At 35.6% G+C, this 21,404-nt stretch overlaps 1 protein-coding gene across 4 annotated transcripts in view; it reads left to right on the forward strand.

Annotated features, from left to right (window-relative positions):
- The first annotated feature begins 2,596 nt into the window (after positions 1 to 2,596).
- Positions 2,597 to 21,404, forward strand: part of SYT1 (synaptotagmin 1) — a 611,949-nt gene continuing 593,141 nt past the window's right edge. The window contains exon 1 of one of the 4 annotated variants that reach the window (XM_058308469.1): positions 2,597 to 3,322. The gene's annotated coding sequence lies outside the window, so the exon portion shown is untranslated. The remainder of the gene's footprint in view (positions 3,323 to 21,404) is intronic. The other 3 variants (XM_058308473.1, XM_058308470.1, XM_058308475.1) reach the window with 3 other exon arrangements.

Genomic DNA, 21,404 nt, shown 5'->3' on the forward strand with positions numbered 1-21,404 from the left:
CACGCTTGCCATAATACACACTTTTCTTCTCAATTCTCCAATCCAATTTAGTTTCTATCCTGATCCTGTGAGCTAAAATAGCAGAGGAAGAATTAAAGTGATAAATAGATGAATCTATTGAAAAATGAATAAAGAAAGTGATGGCAATGAGACATAGACTGGAGCAAGAATGTGAAGAAAATAATTGTTTTTTTTAGGCAAGGAAAGAGAAAGCAAAATAAATTAAATGATGAAAACTTAGTTCTGAAAATCACAAATGAAAAAAAAAAAAGGCCGTAAAAACGGGATGAATTAAGTCTCAATAGCAAAGGACATAGGGATTCTAGCCTAAAGTACAAAATAAAAATGGAATAAAGAGACCGAGAAGGAGAAAGGTTAGTTAATCTGATTTTCTTTTCATGGAGATGGATCTAGTACACACAGCAAGGAGGTGATATACATTATCAACAACAAGAGTATGACGTTGCAGCAACCCAGTAAGACCAGAGATTTTCAGCCCATGTCTAGAGCTTAGGGAGAACATAATAGAAGAAGAATAAAAACCTTGATCCTGCAAAAATCAGAGTATATTCACATCCAGTATGTAAGTAGGGTCTTCTCAATATTCATGAACAGAAGTGCTATTAATTCTCAAGTTAAACACAACATATATGAAAATGCCAATTATTTTTTTTGATCAGCAGTTTTCCTAAAGGAACGTCCAGTATACAAATACATGACATCATTCATGATGTCCAGGATTCTGACCTCTGGGGGAAATAGACTGCTGGGTAGAATGTGAAATGGACAGGAAAAGAAATTGGTTAAAATGTTTATGACAGGATTAGGGCCCTGAACAAAGATTACTAATCTGTATTTACATTCTGTTTATTACTTTCTGCTAAAATGGGCTACCAATGTAGCTATTGGTAAATAGAACAAACATGAAGATTATTAATAACTGGAATCTAGAAAGTGTGTTACATGTATTTTCAGAAAAAAGATCTCTATTAAAGGGAATATTGCAGTAATCTCACACAAAGACGCTTATGAGACAACAGTATTAGAGAGGTAACTGATTCTTCATTTTTCTTTTCCTTTTTCACCAAATATTTAAAGTCAATTTTAAACAACCATTTATTGTCTTCTTTCTCCAACCATGAAACTGTTTTTTCAAATGAGAGAAGTTATGGGGTTACGTTATGAAAGCATATTAAAATAAGGATTGGAGGATATTTTAGAAAAAATATGAATATTTATATAAATTTATAGTTCTAGGGTGCATTCTTCACATACTTCTAATTCTAAGACTAAACCGTATAATGTAAGCATAGACACAAAACATAGGTATTTGTCACTTAGAAGTATACATTTATACCAAGGTTGCTTCTATATTTAGAACAAGGACTTTAATCTTAAACATTACATAAATAGAAGAGATTTAATTAAAAACTTGGAGAAATGTGTTACTGTTAATTGAATTCTTGCTACAGTTACCTTTGCAAACCAATGTTAATAAAACTCCAGTTCATAGTGGATGGGTTTGGGGAATTGAGATAGCTATTTATTTCCTTACCTGAGATGCCAAGATAATATTTTCAGTAAAATAAAAAACCGAGTTAGGAGAGTTCTCATTTATAGTTATTGATCAAGTTTACATAAACGGCTAGGGTTCCTAAGTAAAGCAAATAAGAGGTTCAAAGGCCATTAAACAAGGTCAAGTAAGTGAGAAAGGGAAATACTTTTCATTCTGGAAGCTTTTCACCTGTGGAGCTGATAATGGACCTGCTCTTTTCCGAAGCCAGACTTGCTTGGCTCCTGCCCTTAGCCTAGCTCGCCGTCCCTTCCCCCACCCTCGCGGCCTCACTGTTTGGTAAGTCTCGGTATTACCAAGCTATAAATTGCCCGGGAGCTTAGAGACAATCAGGTCACCACCGCTCTCCACCACCGCTCTCACAAGGGAAAAGCTTCTTACTTCCGAGCAGAACCATTCAGGGGGAGGAGAGGAAGGAGGGAGGAAACCTACGCCTTAGTCGTCACTGCGCAGGCAAAGGGTGGAGGGCTATGGGGGAGGGGGCTGGCAGGAAAAGCATCGCCAACATTGCCGCGCTTGACCCAAGTCTACAAACTTACTGGTCGCTGCAGTGGAAACTCCCTGTGCACTCTCCACTGCCTGGCAGCCGCGGCTGCTGGGTGGAGTCGCGCTCCCGGGCCCCACCTACGGGATGGAGCTTCCCCTGCATCTCTGGGCCACCGCACCCTTCAGAAGGAGTCTCCAGGCATTTAGTAAGGTTCGGAGAGCCTTCCCCCACTTCCACCCCCGAACCCTGGCAGAATGTTAGGAGCCTCTTACAGTCCAGAGAGCTACCTCCCTGTGGCTCAGTTGGAGGACACCTGTGCAGAATGCTTTCAGATCCCCTCACTGCCCTGCTTTCACAACTCCGCCGGGTCAATCGGCCAAAGACAAACTTCTGCTTCTCGCTTCCCCACTCCACCTTTTTAAAAGCCGACCGCCGGCGTACCCACACTCATCTAAACTCCTAGGGCGCTGTTGCGATCTGAGCATGCTCAGTATCAGGGCAGGTTTTGATTGAAAGTAAAAAAAAAAAAAAGCTTTGTATTATACGGTCTCCTCTTGTGCATACGGCTTGCCAAACAGGTTGCGGAGCAGCTCTGCGCCCACCCAGAGGGTTTATCGGATGCCCTTGATTGTGTCTCCTTGGGATCTGCCCCCTCTTAGTTCACCCCCCTCCCCCAACCCTCCTCAAGCCCCTCCCGCAGGTCCCTGTCCGCTGTAGGGATGGAGAGACACTAACAGAACTGGGATGGGCGATGTTGGCTGAACAGATCCACCTATTATTAGTGCTCCCTGATTGGCTCCTCGGAGCAGCGTACACGTGGTTGCACCAATCAGGAGGTCGGGGCTTGGAGATGATGGGCGGCCGCCTCCTCACTGGAGGGATTCCTGGAGAAGCTGCAGTGTGGGGATGCTCTAGACCGAGTACTGCCCCCAGTGTCTTTCCACCTTTTCTTTCTGCAGCAGCGGCGGCGGCAGCAGCAGTTAGTGACAACTTGAGGCTGCACCCGGGCAAGGGCCCCAGGGTGCTACTCAGCTGAGAGGGGGGCTCAGCGCCCCGAAGGGGTGTGTGTAGGGTGGGGGCAGCCAGCTGGGACCAGCTGGTGCCCTGGAAAACCTCCCACACACCCACACCCACACACCCCTTTTGTGTTACAGACTGCCCCTCCAAGAGCGGAGGCAGCGAGAGCGAGTGTGCCTTGCACGAGTCCGCGCCGGGAGAGCAGTGGGAACAGACTCGGCACCACCTCAGGGTCCTCCCTCCAGGTAAGGCAGCGGGACTGGCGGCGCGGCCACCTCGCAAGCGCTTATTTGCTTGAATCCGCTCGCAAGAATTTCTTCCCGGTACACTTGGGTTTTGGTAGTGGGAGACTGAGACCTGGGGAGGGAGCCCCGGGTGGCCTATTGTGAGGAATATAATGAGACCACACGTGCACCTCCTGGAAAAGCACTTTGCACTGTGCGGGTGATGGAGAGCTTGGAGTTGATGTTGGGCATTCCCCATTTTCTTGCTCCCTCTTTCCTTCTCTGTTTCTCTCCAGTCCGTCCCTTACAATCTCGCTGTCTCTTTCTCTTTCTCCCTCCCTCTCCCTCTTCCTCTCCACCCCACCCCCCGTTCTCTCTCCTTCACCCTCCTCCCACCCGAAGCACGCACAAGGTTTCTTTCTCCTCCTGAAAAGGACTGCCTTTTCTCAGAGGAAAGAGGGGGAGTGAAGAAAGGAGAAAGATTTCATTACGCCTAGGGGGAAAAGATAATACAACCTCTGCGAGAATTAGAGTACAGAAAGCAATTAAACTGAATAAGGAGAGTAGACAAGCCATCCAGCTTGGGCTGTCAGAGAGGGGAAGCATCAAGTTTGACTTGCTCTTCTCACAATTGGCTGTGTCTCTCACTTGCTTTGTTCAAATGGAACAAAAATAAACCAACAATCCAACCCACTTTCAACTGCTCTGCTTAATTGCTGTTGCTTTTAAGTGCCAACCATCTGATTTTCCTGTTTCCATCTGTCCTGCAGGGCTGACTATTTGGTATTGCACAACAGTGTTAATGCCTGAACTTTGAGGGGCTTCTTGAGTAAAGAAAAACATTTAAAATAGATGATCATTTTCCTATGGTTCCCTGGTATGGTTTTATGTTGGGGGGGGGGGCAGCAAAAAAAGCTAAAGTTTCAAAACATTTGTAAGTGACACCAGTATCATCAGGAGGCTTGGATTTCGACTTCAAGAGAGCTAATCTTCTAGTTAGCGTTGTGTACATGTTGATACTCACTTTCTTGAATATTAATCCTTCCATGAAGTAAAGCAACCATTTATCTTTTATGTTAAAGCTACATATGTTTATGAATTTTCATTTTATTTTACCTTTCTGCTATCTACTTGAACTTGATTGTCTGAATATCAAATCCATGCCTTGCCTTATTTTCTTTTAATATGAGTAAATTCAATGGATGTAAACATGTTTATACAACCTCAGCACTCCCTGTAGAAGGCACACGGAGGCTCATTTGACCAAGATTCCTCTTGTGCTGGGAAAAAGTTTAGAAAGTAATGGTAGGAAGATAAGCTCAAATTTAAAAATCTTTTAAGAAAAACATTTTTGTTCCCATATTTTGTTATAGGAAAGAGAAAGATATCAAAACAACTGCATGCCTCTGGCTGCCTGCATAATATAGGTCAAGTAAATGGTACTTTTGGAAAGAGTCTTGAAGGCTGCTTTAGTAATCTCTAATTCCATCATTGGTGATATAAGCTTTCTTTTCCTATTATTCATCAGAGACAGCTAAGTGATTACTGTAAGATGGGAGGAAGTAGAGGGAAGTGCCCGGTTAAATGTAAAGAGAAAGCAATCCAAGTGGGTCATAAATGAGCACAGAAAAACCAGCAGATGTTAGGATCCAGGTATATCCTTTCCTTTGACGATCAAGGGAAACATCAAGTCATATTTTTCTAGATGCCCCCTCTGGGAAATGAAAAGGGAATCTTCTTGCTTAACTCTTTCTGCACATGGGAAAGTATTGTTTTGTCCACATATCTTTAGTGTATAAGTTTTATACCAACTTAGAGAAGAGCTGGTTTCTTTTGCCAGTCCCTATTTTTTTTTAATCTGAGGCAATTATCTCTTCTACATAAACAGAATTACCTAGAGTCACAAAAAAGATTTTCCTAGAGCTTTGACATTTAACTGACTTTTAAAAAATCTATGTTGAAAGCTAACTCTCATTTTTAGAGGTGCCACCTTTTGGTTACAAGGACAAAAGGACAATTGCTTAATTATCTCATGTGTATATATAACTGAATTAACAAGTTTAGACATGAAGAGATGTACAAAAAGGAAACCAACTGCTTTACATGTAGGCAAAGTAATGTTTTATTTGCTTGTTTCTCCACTGACAGGAAAATGTGAAAGTTTAGATTTGAGATATTTGTTTTTGAGGTTTTTCAAATGTCAGTTAATAGCAATAACATGTAACAAGTACAGATGAGTACTTAATTTTTCACATATACTTTTGAACTATTAAGAGTTTATATATTGGAAGTCAGAACTAATTTCAACATACAGTGAGTGGATTTAGGAGAGACTTTAGAAATAGAATCAGTGGGCAGGGAATAATGACATATTAGAGAACTTATTACCCTGTAATTCCATATAATGTCCTAGTGTAACAATTTCCTACAATCTTCATTTTTTGTCCTTTTAAAAAAGAATGTCTTAGTAAATCTTATCGATGTTTCAGAGCAAATATGATAATTACATTTTAAGGTATTTTGTATCAGATCTAAAAATTGCTACTCTATATGATAAAAATATTAATTGCGCATAAATAACACAGGATAGAATTGTTTTCAGAGAAGTTTTATACTTCCTTTCCTAATGGAGGATATTAGTTATTTACGCTGATCAAATTATCAGATATTTCAAAACAGGAAATATGAAAATAAATAATGTGGTATTTATATTATAAGATTTGCATATTAGATTTTGTGCTAACTAAAAATAAAACTAGAAAGTAGTAGCTTCTCAATTATATTTGCAAGATGAACTGGAAGGTTAATAAATAAAATGTAAAATGTGTTAGAAATCTGATCATTTGAATTTCCTGTTAGCCTAATAACACCATGGACATAATATCCATTTATCCTTTTCTATGCCAGTATATTAAATAAATTCAGAGCAAATTCCTAAAACAGGATTTTAGAGCCATCTGATTGTAAAGAACGTACAGTTAACACAGACAATTACATCAGCCTGAAATACTTATAACCCTTGTGATTTCAAATTTGTACAACAGCTGGAGGAAGTATCATTAGTTTCGATTTGGAACATAATATTTCTTTTCCTAAAGATAGTGATTAAAAGATTTGGAGGAAAAAAGAGCAAAATAAAACAGTTTGGTTATATAATGGAGCAGACTGGTTGAATGTTATAGAAAACCGAGACCAAAGTTAGACTTTCTGCCATAGTATAATGTAGTTGTGGGTCTCTCAAGTATTTGGTAAAATTATGCTTTTTGAATAAAATATCTGATCCACATGTGATTTTTTTTCATAAAAATTTTAAGTGTTTTTCTTATCAGAAGTACCTTTGTACCGAAAGTTTAATATATGAGAGATGCTTCCTAGCTGAATTTGTTTTCCATGAAAATTGACCAAAGCTATTTAAACAGGGATAAAGTATATGGAAGTCTAAATAAATAAATAATTTCAATTGGCATTTAAGGATATATATCTTTAGAATATATATATATATACGCACACACATGCATATCTATAAATCCATATATATTCTAAAATTATGTAACTTTTTCAAAAAGGATTAGAGACTAAAGGACAGTAACATATACTCTCCTGAAACTAGAAGGTACCCATGTACAAAGTGTCATTCCAAGAAGGATGACAATGTGTTTTAATGGCTCTGAGGTGATATTAAATGGGGGCCTAGATCTTTCCCTTTATTCCACTCTCAGTGGCTTTGGGAAGAGGTGATTTTCATAGAATGAAAGAAGATGCATCTGTACAAACAGCAAATAACTTGAAATCATATTTTTACATGATTTGGATAGGGCAAGGGTCATAAGGATTTTATCTTTCTAAGACTTTTAGCCAATAGTTCTTTCATGTTTGCACTCAAGTAAAGTTCTTATGTTTTACATAACTTAATGACAAAATTATTATTCCATTTTCAGGTACAGGGCGAGATGTGAATGGGTATCTTTTCATTTTGTTAATCAACAAAAATCATTATTTTTTCATCATATTTTTATAAACTTGATTCAAGCCTCTCCATAAAGTGTGTTCATATTTTTAAACAGAACTTTAGCTTTTCCAATCCAAAGAAAACATTGCATTTTCCTTTAGCTTCCCTGTCATTTTTAAGAGAGTTCTTAATTGTTACCTTTATATTGACTATAAAATAAACTGTAGTAGTAGGATATGTGAATGCAACCATGCTCAGAGATATTAGAAATAGGGAAATAAACTTATTTTAAATTATATTGCAAATATATTTATCTTACATATTGGAAGTAAAAGAGCAGACAGTTTTTCCTATGTTTATGAATACAACTTTAACCTTTGCCTTTTTTTTTTTTAAGAAAACCTTTTAGTGTGTACATTGAGAAATATTGCTCCATTGTGGAAATAGTAAGCCCAGAAGATTCTATTTCTATGTTTTTTAACATCTTTTAGAAGTCCAATAGCAAAATAATTTCTTTTAGAAAGGGTATCTAAGTTTCACTAATTTAAAACAATATTTGGGAGAATTCTGAAACAAATTAAAACTTAATTTAAAATAAAAACTGTACATTTATGATAATGTTAGAAGTGAATTCTCTGCTATGGTTTTGAGAAATGCAAAACATATTTAAGTCATTTATTTCTGTAATTTCTGTAATATTTCTATTTAGTTAAACCTCATATTTGAAATATTTAGAACTAGTTTTCATTCTCTTTGACATTGTTTTGTCTATAAATTCATTCAGTGTTTGGAAAGGATTCAGGCTGCTCTTGCTTCCATAATTTGCCAGTACGTAAATGAGGAAAGGTCATAGTTCATCTTTTTTTGGTTACTGTCATTGTGGAGATACAAATTAAAATAGTGACCATTCTTACAACAGTCTTACATATAGTATGTTGAACATATTAATTTTACACAGAGGGATTCATTTGGTCTAAACCAGATGATATAATAAATACCTTCTATTTCTTAGTTGTTTGGATGAAATGAAAACTGGAGATTTTCTTTGTAGAATGGAAATGGCCTTTTTAAGCTAGCATAAGAATCTGGTGAAAACATGTGGTTAAGATACATGATTTATATGCCAAAATTTCCTGTCAGCTTTTTCAGACAACATTTCATCACACTTACCAGATTACAAACAAGCTGCAGTGACCACCAATATTGTACCCAGGTAGTAAGCTAAGTTCTTAAGACAGAAGTTAATTTTTCGTTGAAATATCCAACTAATCAAATTCAGGTGTGCTACTAAACCCTACTCTTACCTTGTTTCAATGAACCAGTTTCTCCATTTGTGAAAAGCAGCTTTGTTAAAACACAATTCTAACATCTTTAGAATTCTTATAATTTGGTATTTTTGTCAAAGGGCATTTTATAAGTAAAATCATTGTGCGTTGTTTCCTGCAATAGATAAATGTTTATTTTCCTTCCTGAGAAGTTCAACTAATTAATCAAGAATAAAATGTACATATGGATTGCAACTAATAGAATTGGAGAATTTTAACTGTGAGGCATTCTAATGCTACAGTTGTTTAAATGAGAAGTATTCTCTTTTTGTTCTTCCTACCACACTCTTCCTAATTGCAGCTATCTCTTTAGACATATAGGAATAGTGGGGAAAGCAAGCGAAACCAGTTCAAACCTCTGGTGAGAGTTCCTTAGTCTGGCCTCTAGGGGACGTCCTCCTGTCCTTACCTGAGGCCCATTTCTTCTCTGGGCCAGCTCCCGGGCTTGCACATCATTCTATGCCTTAGTTGTGTTCTGCCACTCTGGGTAGGAAGTAGGTAATTGAATTCCTGGGCATATTTTCATCCCTAAAGGGAAAACAAAAGGAAATACTCAGCCAAAACATACATAACTATTACAGAGGTATAGTAGTAACATACTACACATTTTATGCAATAAAGCATACATAAATATAACAATTAGTTGTAACACTTTAAAAATATGTTGCTGAATCTTATATGTAAAATAGCTTTTCTTTCTGGAATTTTTTTTTATTACTCACAAGGGGTCCGAGTAAAAGCTTAAGGCGTTAAGCCATGAATAAGTTAGTATATTTAAATATTCATACCGGAGAATAAAACTGAAATAATTATTAAAAAGAGTTCCAAACCCTTTGGATTGTCCTTAGTACTTCCAAAATCCACCTTTTGTTGTGGAGGCCCTTACACATACACACAACTCAACCTCATCGTCACAGATAATTCAGAATTGATTTGTTTCTCTATGGAATCTCTTGGATACTAAACTATTGTGAAACACCACATGATGTTGCTTTTGGGATTATCAATAACTTATTTTGAGACATAATTTTGTGTGAGATACTTCAAAATGTAAACAACCATATAACATTACATCAACAGACTATATTCACTACAGTGTCAATTTAGAATTGTTTGCTCTCTACTGGAGAGGGAGAAAGAGCTAATCAAGTGTTTTTTTCCCTCATGATACATTACTCATCAATATTCTATGTCATACAAACAGTGGATAGGTCCTTGATCACTACCTATGAAATATGGAAACAGCCTTCTATCTGCTTATTTTCAAACAAAAAATCTCTAGAAATGCTTTTTAGACAAATGACTTAAGAGCCTTTTAAGCAAGGACAATGGTATAACACGGTTATTAAGCCTTAGCTGAGCTCCTTTAGTATCAGGTTTTGAGTTAGCGAGATTATTAGGAAGAAGAGTTGACACAATTTCTCAGGAGACAGACAAGGTAGCAAAGCACTGAAATCAGTTTCTGACTTGGAGTGTCTGCCAGATCCTGGCTTATATGGCTGGCGTTCTGCCTAATCCCTAGCATTTTCATCAGATTTGAGAACGAATAAAGTGAACCACCGGGCATTACAGCGCATTTCTAGAGCACAGCACCTCTTCTATAATAGAGAAACATCACCATCTTATGCAAACCGGTGCCCAGAATCCAAGGTCACAAATTTCACATTTAAATATATATAAACCAGACTACTGTATGCCTAAAAGTGCTTGAGTTTTAGCTATATGTGTAAATGATATGTTACATGTTTTTAAAAATTAGTTAACATGACATTACAAATAATGTAATCATTTGTAGTATTTTTTATTAAAATATAATGTTAAATTCATGTTATAATTTAAATTTAAAAAGTCAATCACCTTGAGCTACACTTGAGGTTAGTAATTCAAGAAAGTGACATTTCAATAAAAAGTCAATACATCCTTAAATTTACCAAAACTGCCCTGCTTTTAAATTGTGTAGGAAAAAAGACTTGATATGAACAATTCCTGTTTTTTTGTTCTGTTTTTTTGTTTGGTACTGGGGCCAGGGATTGAACCCAGACCCCTTATGTGGGAAGCCAGCACTCAGCCACTGAGCCACATTGGTTCCCCTGAGATAGCTGTTTCATTTGTTTGCTTGTTTGCTTTTTGCCCTGGGTTGGCACTCAGCTTGAACCCAGCACCTTCCATGTGGGAAGTAGGTGACCAATAACTTGAGCCACATCCACTACCCTGTGTTTCTTTTCAGTAAGTGTCATAGATACTTTCTGAACTACTCCTAGACACTACAAAATGAGTATCAATGATAGGAGAGAGCCAACTCCTCAGAAAAAAGTGGTGTAGATGAATTCTTTTATAATTTCGAGAATCTGTTCTATTATTTACATATACAGTATCATTTCTCTTGACTTCTGAACTCTTAGACCTGTACTTAATGCATTGAAAGATTTCCACTCAGTGCTTGAGTAAAGGGATTTGCTCAGATCTCTGCCTTTAATACTATAGCGAGTCTCTTACATTCCCTTACATTTTCTTCCCTTCTCTTTTCTTCCCACTTTTCCCTTCTTCCTTCCTTCATTATTTTTTTTCTTCTTTTCTATCTAAATTACGTTCTTATAGAATCACCAGCTGGAAGCTTGGGATTCTTGCCACTATACTAATCTCTACCAGCTGAATGTGTTTTTGTCCAATACCAAGAAATGTAATTCTTGGTTTGTATACAAAACACATATAGATAAATAAGGGAGCAGCCTCTTAATTTAACTAGCACCACAATCAAAATGTGCCATGAATAGAACATTTTTAAGATCTTACATATAAGGACTGGCTTGTTGATAATTTTTATACCAAAATTAATTGCAAAGAGCCAGAAATAACCATATTTAAAAGTCCAAACAAATGGCATGTACTTTTCTTAGCACTTTTTCTTCTATTTTATTCTTGTAATGATTAGTCAAATCATTGTTTTCATGGCAATAGCACTGTATTTTTAAAATTTATATTGACTTAATTGATCTTGATAAAAAAGAGATTCTCCATTTTACTGATGTAATAAAGGAAACTCAGAGATGTCAAATTACTTGCCTGTGATTACACATTTAGAAAGCCTTTTATATTTTGCTGTACTGAATCATGCCGCTTCTGCACCTAAAAAAAAAAACAACAAAAGTAAAAAGGGTGTTTAGTAGTTCTCCAAGCACACAGGAACTCGTCTGTCATTGAATATTGTATACATAGTTCTTTAGTCCTGTCATTTAAAAGATAAGGTGAATTTAATATAATGTCATTATTTCTATGACTCTAATTCTGAAAATAAAATTGAATTTGTGTTTTAAAATTATTCAAGGGAAAGTTACTAATCTATAAGAAAAGTCACTGAGCCTGAGTCACCAGGCTCAGTTGGCCATTAGTCACTGCTATATCACTGTGATATTAGATATGTCATCTCATTTGTTTTCTTATTTGTAAACTAAATAGTCCTAGGCCACCTCCTAGGGCACATAGAGATGTGACTGGAATAATAAGTATTGAAGCTTTAACACTAGCTCTCCAATCTCATCTGTCACTATTTTCCCCATTAGTACTCACACAACTTCTCACTGTTCCCTGAACCTAACTTTAATGAAACTTGCTGGATCTGTTGATGTTTTCCCTCTTCTATCCAACTAGAGGGGCTAAAGAGTTTGCTCTTAGGGAACTTATTCAAACCCAATTATTTTTCTACCCTAATGTGACATTCATCAATTGACAATTCTTTATGTTAAGAGTCAAACACATTTGGAAACAATGGCTAGTATTCATACAGATTGCAATGTGGATTAATATCATTGACTTTGTAGCTGATCTGATATAAGGAAGCAGGAGTCTTAACTGGGAAAGGCATATAAAAAGAATGTAAAGCTATTTGAACATGGGATAGATATTTATGGATTTTTCATGAACACAGGGTAATTATATTAATAATTGTGTTCTTATTTCTTTGTGCTTTTGATGCATCATCCCATTTAATATCCCAATAACTCTATGGGATGGTTACTATATTATCCATATTTTATAATATTGATGAAAGGAATACTTAAGTAACTAACCCAGGGCCACACAACAATTATATAGTAGGATATGGATTCATACAGAAAGAGTCTGATTTTCAGAAGCAATATTGAGCCATCAGCAATCAGCTGATCTTTATGTCCCTAAATAGTGGAAGAAGTGAAAAGATGGTGGTAGAGCTGACAAAAGAGAATGAAGAGTCAAGGCAAAATTCATGCACTTCATAGTTTGGGTTGACATAGCCATCATGGCAACGTGCTTAAAACCTGAAACTTGGAGTCCAGATACCTACTCTGCCATAGCAAGCTTCAATAAGATATTTCACCACTAAAAGTTTACTTTCCCCAGGAAGGGAGAAATAATTGTTTATAAATTATCTGACACTCTATTAATACAGGGGATTACTGACCACTCTTCCACTTTCTACTTTTTATTAGTCAGGAATTCTACTTATAAAAATACAACTTGACTCAAAATGGCTCAAGCAAGAAAAGTGCATTTGGAGGTCATGTGACCATAAAGTCAAGGAATATTCTGGCTTCAGTAATAGCTGCAACTGGGAAGTCAAACCATGTCATCAAGACCAGGCCTAGGCCTACCACCTCCTCCCCCCTCTCCGTTTCAGTTCTACTTTTCTCTGCAATTGGATTTTTAGCGTTAGGTTCTTTCTTTACAATAGCAAGAATGTCCCCAGTGAGTATAAGATGATGTCAGAAAGCCCTATGTAAAAAGAGTGTCTTTCTTCCAGAATGTTCCAGGATAAGCTTTACTGGAACAAAGTTGATGCCTTACCCCAAACCCATCCCTATGATGAGGGCTATGAAATGTGTTATCTATTGAAGCTTGGTACCATTCCCAGATTTGAGAGTTGGAAATACCATCGCTCAACATCATGGAAAGAGAGGTTTTTTGTTATAAGAAGGAAAGTGATTAGATAAGGGGCAGAAAAAAACAATAGATGTCCAACTTGTAGGCACACTGACCCATCAGAAAGGGTGTTGGCTGGCCATAGTGATAGAGCTGTTTGCTAGAGGGCCCCAGTTTTTCCAGGCATTTTTAGTTGATAGGTTAGAGGAAGATCCAGGGTGTGTCCTAGAGGAGATTCCCTAGGTAGGTGGGGAGGAATGGTGCTCAGAGGGCTTGGAACCATCGCCATTTACCAAGTATGGAAATATTCCATAATTTAACAGTCAGTATGGCTACACTAGCATGAAGAAGTAGAATATCAGACAGAGACATTTGAATTTGACTGACATTTAACTCTAGTTGCATATTTGCTTCATTCTCCTTTGGTTTGTTTTTTGTTGTTTTTGTTACTGAAGAGGGGCAGATATTTATAGGGCTTGAGGTTTTCTTAGATTGGTTTAGCACAGAACTGGTGAGAGCAACAAACTGCAGAGCCACCTGTGTGTAAGTCAAAATTTCACATTTTATTATTTTTGGAAGGAGGGGGATAACATTGTTTCAAGGAGTTTATAAAGTTTTATTTTATAACTGCCCTAACTTCCTAGAGATTACTATGGACTCAATAGAATAAATTTGTACAAAAATTCTCTACATTTTCTCGCTTATTATATACCCCAAGATGAAGGGGAATTATTTGAGAATAATTTATTTCTTCCAAATATACTTGTTAAGTACCTATTTTTTTTTTTTTTTTTTTTTGGCCAGGCACTTTTTGGATGCCAGAGATATAGAAGGTAACATAGCAGACAAGTTCCTTGCTCTGGTATATAAATATCAGGGAAAGAGCATTGCAGGCAGAGAAAACTCCCAATGCCAAACCTCTGCAGTGGGAATGAATGTGGCCTACTTAAGGAAGAGAAAAGGCAAATTTGGTTGCAGTATAGACACAATGGCTTCATGAACTTTATCCTGCCTTAATATTTTAATTAAAAGCAATCTATGAACATTCTTAAAGAAATTTTCAAACTACAATGATCACATATAACCTCACTATTTTTTAAATGCATGTGGTTTCTCATTTCTGTATAATATTTGTATAGTCTTTGTTCATATGCTTACATTATTTTGTGGTTACAATTATGGAGTCAATACTATGTTCACCCTGACTTTTAAAATGCATTGTCTGCCATCCATTTTCCTCCTTAAAAGAGTTGTTTCTTTCTTTTAGGATATATATTCTTTAGATGCGTTTTGTATATCTTTTGTTAAAGCCTAATAAGCTTCCTCCTTTGTCCTCCTTTTTGAGAGAAATAAGCACATGGCCTAATCCCCATTTTATTCCTTCTATGAATTTAAGTGAGCATCATGGCTTTTTATCACAGTAATGATTTTTTTTTCAATGTAATTTCCTTTTGAGTACATATTTGATTATATCCTAGAAAACTCTAATTTAGATTTTGAAACAAAAGTAAATAAACACCAAAAACATAATGAAACAAATCATTTTGTGTCGATTATCATTTAGACTACACAGATCTTGGAGCATTAACCGGAAATTATTTTTCCTCTATCTAGTTTCATATCCTGGTTTCAAGAACTCAGTAACCCAATTCTACCTAGGTCACTTCATGATAGTAAACTAGGTGCTTACAGAGGCATATTACCTTTTGTGAGACTGCAGTACCACTCAAAACAGTGCACTGGTAATGAAGTAATAATTGAAGCGTCAATCTTATATGGCTCTCTTTTTTTCCCCCCAAGACTAGCTCTGTAGACATTATAGTCTGGTAATGACTTGTTTGGAAAATGGAGTTTCCTTTGCTGGAATATTCTGATCAATAAGTGATACTATGTATTTTCCTTATCTGTAAATTTTGTATGCTAAATATCTTATGTGATAGTATGTATCCTACATACGTATATAGTGTTTATTATTTTTAATGCACTAAATGCAGGTTTTTCAGGGCTTTCAATGATATTTTCATCTTATCTATGCATTTCCATTGCCTGACAAACAGTAGGAAGAGAGCATTCTATAGAACTTATACTTATTGAATGAGCAAATAGATCTTCTAAATCAATATTTTTCTAATGTTTTGATATCCAAACTCAGTACACAATCAAGCATATATATATACACAGAAAAAACAGAAACAAAAGTTCTAGGAAATAATATTCCCTGGTGATACATTCTGATGCATTCAATTCATTTTTAAAACGTCTCATTTTAAAATGCTGGCCATGACCAACAAAATTAATCTTAAACCTAACAATAGGAAAAATCTGTAGTTTAAAAACACTTTCCTAAATTCATTACCAAGTTTCAAAAAATTGTAGTACATTTAAGATAGCAATAAATGTGAGTATAATTTAGCACATATTCAGGAACTTACAGTGGCTTATTTTGAAAATAAGATATCATCATCTGTAAATGCATGAAGTTTATTAGAATTCCCATTCCAATAAGACTCTTGGTATAGTAATAATATGAGTAATTATGTGTGAATCTACACATATATATGAGTAATATATGTGTGAATTTATAAAAATAAGCCAACAATTAACCTGGCACTAATGCTGTTATTGGTCATTCTTAAACATACTCATAGTGTCCTACCTCCTGAGAAATCCAGCTAATGGCTATTAAGCCTCTCTTGTTGAAATGGCATCAATATGGTTTACTCCTTTTTTGGTTACAGATAAATTTTCTTATAAAAGAGGAAGATATACAAACATATGAAAGATTATTTCTCTCTCTTTAAAGGAGTAGAAAACTAGTTTATGTAACCAACAGACAATGAAGACTGAACTTAAGTGTTTAGAGATTTGTGTTTAGATTAAAAAATGAACTAAACGAATATAAAACCCCAATCTGTCACCGAATTCATTGTGTGGGAATGTTACTAAAGGTCTCTCTGACTTCTTTCAGCCCTAACATTTGAGGGTCTGCAATTGGCCATGCTTAATGGTGTCTTTTTACAAGTTAATTAGATATAAAAGTAGACAAGGTACATAAATGCTCCTTTGGCTTCTCTACTATCCATTTGCATTGTCTCATAATAATGGAAAAGTTTGGAGATTATGTTATTAAGTCATTCATTAATCTGATAGAAAGTATTGAAAGAACATAGACAAATTCCCAGACATTATCAGCCATTCATAGAAGAATAAAATAAAGCAAAATCAGGAGAGAAACCATAAATAACTAATGATAATATAATCTGATGTGAGTCGTGAAATAGGATAGAGTAGTTGATGCTGTGGTAACAATGCAGATACCTCTGTGGCTTAAGTACTAAATCCTTGCTTCGTGCTCATACACATAACCTTTGTGGATCACTGGAAGGGCTGGTGAGGGAGAGGAGAGGTTCTTTAATTCACAGTCATTCAGGGCCCCAGACTGATGAGGGTATTAACATCTTATGCTCTCATCTCAACATAAGGCTGAAGAGTTCATGGCAGTAAGAAAGAGCTCTGAACGGTCTTTTACCAGCAGGTAACTACATTAACCTTGTAAGAGACACATAATTTCTGCTCACAGCCCGTCAGCCAGATCCAGTCACAAAGTCCCTAACTATAAGCGCATGGGAAGTGTGATTCTTTCCTCCCTCCCCCCATCAGCACCCCGTGCTTGGAAGGAGAGGATATAGTTGAGTATTTGAGGTCTCTCTAATAGTTGCAACAGGGAAGTGCAGAACTCCCTGAAATCATAGGAGAGTGAATGATCAAATAGTCGATTGGCTTCACAGAGGAGGTGAGGCATGAGCTGGGTTTTCAGGAAATTTTATATTTCTATATTAGGTGCTCAGTTCATTTATTAATGAAAGCTTTTCTTTATTGAAATTGCAAAAAATGAATATGTGTTTGATTAAGAATGCCAGCACTCCTGGCAAATTTTGAAGGTAAACTAAATCATTCACATCTTACTAGGAGTCCTGATATATAATCTATTGCATTGGACATATCTATTTGGATGTCTTTAAAATGCTTCAAATTCACCATATCCAAAATTGAACTCATTATCATCACAAACAAATCTAGTCCTTTTCCAATCTGTGATCTCAGTGAATGATTTGACCATTCATCTGGTTGTTTTATCCAGAAACCTGGAATCATCTTTAGTTTCACATTTCTCACCCTTAGCCCCATATCTAAAATCTATCCTGCTTTGATAATTTTTACTTCATAAATATCTTTTGAATCTGTTTACTTTTCTCTACCTCCATTGCCACAGCATAATCCAAACCTACTCACCTTCTCAATTCTTCTATTCTTAATCTAGCTTTCAAGGCCATGCATAACCTGACCCTTCCTACTTTCCAGTTTAATTTCTCACATTGTTCCCCTCATTTTCTTGTTCTGGCCACATTAATCTCCTTTCAGCTTTTTAATATTCCAAACTCCTTCTTGCCTTGGAACTTCCATTATGTTTCTTCATAGCACCTTGTACTTTATAGAAATTGTCAGAGTTTATAATCATATATTTATTTGTTTATTTGATTAACAGCCTCTTTCTATCTAGATTTTAGGCTTCCTAAAAACAGACACTGCCTGTTTTCCCCAACATTGTATACCAGAACCTAGCACATAGTAAGCATCATACTGCATTCCTGCTTCAGATCCTCTTTGCTTCCTTGTTAGGCAAGTTCTTCCCCCATAGTCCCTTTTGTTTACTTCCTCCACCCCTCTGTGTCTTTACTCAGTGTCAGTGTCTCCTTCCCTGCCCAACTTTGCAACACTCCTGTGACCACCACCACCCATGTTATGTTATTCTCCTTAGCATTTATTAATATCTGAATGAAGGCTTTTTAAAAAATATTAACATACAGTTTTGTTTCCCTACACGCATTAGGATGTAAAGTCCATGATGATAGAGCCTGTTACATATTTTTTTCATTTCCCAGATTTCCAATGCCCAGAACACACATAGCGTGTTTGTTGAATAAATGACGTAATGGACTGCAGGTTACTATTCCTTTAATTAGGAGATTTCTATACATTGCATTAAATGGGAAAAAATATTTTACCTGTTTTTCTGATTTGCATAGACATGACAAGGTTGAAATTTTAAGGTATGTTGTGGGGTGTGTGTATGTGTATTTGTGTGTGTGTGTGTATATATATATACACATTTCTGTTTTCAAATGTAAACTTGATTCTATCATTAGCCATTTATGCTTTGAGAAAGAGGAAGCTTCCTATAGTCTAGGACACCAGAAAAGCCAAGTAGCCTTATCTTGGTAATTTGTTTTCCAAAATAAGAAAAAGGGAGAAGAGAGGAGAGAAAGGAAAGGGAGGCAACTAATGAGAACCCAGAAAGGAGAGGAGAGAAGAGGAGAAAATAAGGGAGGAAAAAGGAGTGGAAAAGAGAGAGGGAGATCAGTTGTCTTTGATCGTCTGATTCTATGGCTCATATTTGCCATGAGACAATTTTAAGCTGATGCATTTTGCTAAACTTAACTCATCCTTCAGGCATCAACTTAATCAGAAGCTGTCTTAAGGAAATTTATGCCTCCCATTATATTTTCCATAGCCCTGTACTTTTTCTTTATAGCACTTGTACGATTTCTATTTATTTATTTATCAAATAATTTATTAACTGCTGTGAGGAACAACTAAGAACATAAATTCCAATAGGACAGGGACCATGTCTGCTTTATAGTGGCATCAGCAATACCTGATATTATGCCTGAATTATACATAATAGATATTCAACACTTTGTTGAATGAAGTGGTAGATACAGAGATATATGGGGGTTATCTGTAGCACCAGTGAATGCTTTCTTTATGCCCAAACTAGAAAGAAATATGATTTTTTTTATAATGGAGAGGAAAAGAAAAGAACATTGAAATTTGGGGGGTGGGAGTCTGTGAGGTAGGATTGTCAACTTATTTAAAAAGACAGCTTAGCATTTCTCAGTGATGAGATCAAGACTGAATCACTCTATGAATATATCTACCATTGGCTGACACAAACATTGGAAATTCAGTGTAATATGTCTGGCTGTTAAAAAAATCTACTTTATTATTCTTGTCTAAGAGTAAATGTTCAGTTTTTCCATATTAAAAGGGTACAAATGTGCTGTCAATTTCCAGAATTCCTGCAGAGTTGTCAAGAATTGGCAAACTCTAGTGGAGAGGGATTTTGAACAATAATTAAAACTTTTAAATTGATACTTTGGGAAACTCTAAGTAGAGTTTAATTTGGATATGCTGAATAAACTACTTTTAAGAAGAAATGTTTATGAATTCATATCATATAGGAGAGGATAATGAGACTAAATTTAAATTAGAGAAAATCTTAAGTGGGAGGTAGAGAAGTGATTTAAATATATATTGCTAAAATTTAACCTTAGAATTTTTTTGCTGTTATTTTGATAGCATGTGTTTTCTCAAAATCATGGCATCACAAGTTTTGGGATTTTTTTTGTTGTTTGTTTCTTTTCTTGTTCGTTTCTTTTCTTTATAATGGGAACACTCTATGATCTTATATCCTCTGGGTGTGAAAACACATTCTCAGAAAACATCTGAAAAAAATGCAGTGAAAAAAAATCTTCTAGCTAAAGATAAAATAGTGAGACTGTAACAGAAATACCAGCTGATATGATTTTTAAAAAATCTCTGATTACTTGATTACTCATTTGAAATAACTATAAAAAACTCTGAGATTATGTGTGTATGTATTTCCATATTCTTTTCTCCAGACAATGTTAAATTATAAAATTATAGCAATGATGAATTAATGTTTATCAACACAGTATCCAAAAATCAAATTGAACTTAGGTGTTCTGTGAATACAGGAACGTTTTCTATATTGTTCCCAATTATATCCCCAGTGCCAACCCAGCAGTGCTTGCCACTTAAAAACTCTTTGGTGGATATTACTGAATGTATGATCCTTGTCGACATTTTTGTTCATTTGTTTCTCACTCATTTCTACTTTCCTTTAAACAAATAACTTAATATATGACTTTGGTAACAATAACCTTCAGAACTGAAATTAGTTATGGTCAAGTCTCATTTTCATCCGAAGTGAAAAATGGCTTCCTTTCCCATATCAGCTTAACTTCTCTATGATCGATCACCAGGAGGCTCACTGTTAGGTTTCAAATGAATGTGCTAATTTAAATGTTCATTTTGCAATAGATAATTAATGTGAGAAGGTGTTATACGAAAATATATTCCTATTACACTTTACTGGCATGACTATTTTGGATTATTTGGGTCAGTGCCATCTATCTTTGAAATTGATAATCATGCTTTTTCTTTACCTTTTCCTTTTCACCTCCTCTCCATGTTGCTTCCTTCACTGTTTTTAACCCTTCCCTCAAATTATGAATCTGAATCTAATTTCTTTAGATCAGGGGGATTCTGTTACTGAAAAACAAACTTATTTCTGTAAACATTTTCGATCTATTTTAAATGCTTTCCATGTGAGATTGGTAATTTTTTTAGGATATATATGGCATATTGTTAATAAAGAGCAATGCTTTTGAAGAAAACTTTTAACTTAACTTTTAAATGAAAAAGTAATCCATGAACATATTTTAAATATTCAAATAAGTAAAAAAGATGGAAATGAAAAGTAAGTCTTTCAGATACCTTTTCTTCCCAGAGACACCTGCTATTACCAGCCTCTTGTATTTCCTAACAGAAATAGTCAATGCATTTGCAAACATATATCACATTTATGTTTTATTATATACACAGTGTTATACACATTTTAAATTATGAAATGATTTTATTTATGTTGGACTATATCTTATTCTCATACAAAGTGCAATGATTTGTAACATATAAATTTAATATATTAGATCTTTGGTTAATGTAACAGAAAATAATAATGCAAAATATTTTAGCTTTAAGTCACTCCATTTACATTAGCTTTAAGCTT

This window comes from Dasypus novemcinctus, chromosome 12 (assembly GCF_030445035.2).
Source record: "Dasypus novemcinctus isolate mDasNov1 chromosome 12, mDasNov1.1.hap2, whole genome shotgun sequence".
In the NCBI taxonomy this organism is placed as follows: domain Eukaryota; kingdom Metazoa; phylum Chordata; class Mammalia; order Cingulata; family Dasypodidae; genus Dasypus; species Dasypus novemcinctus.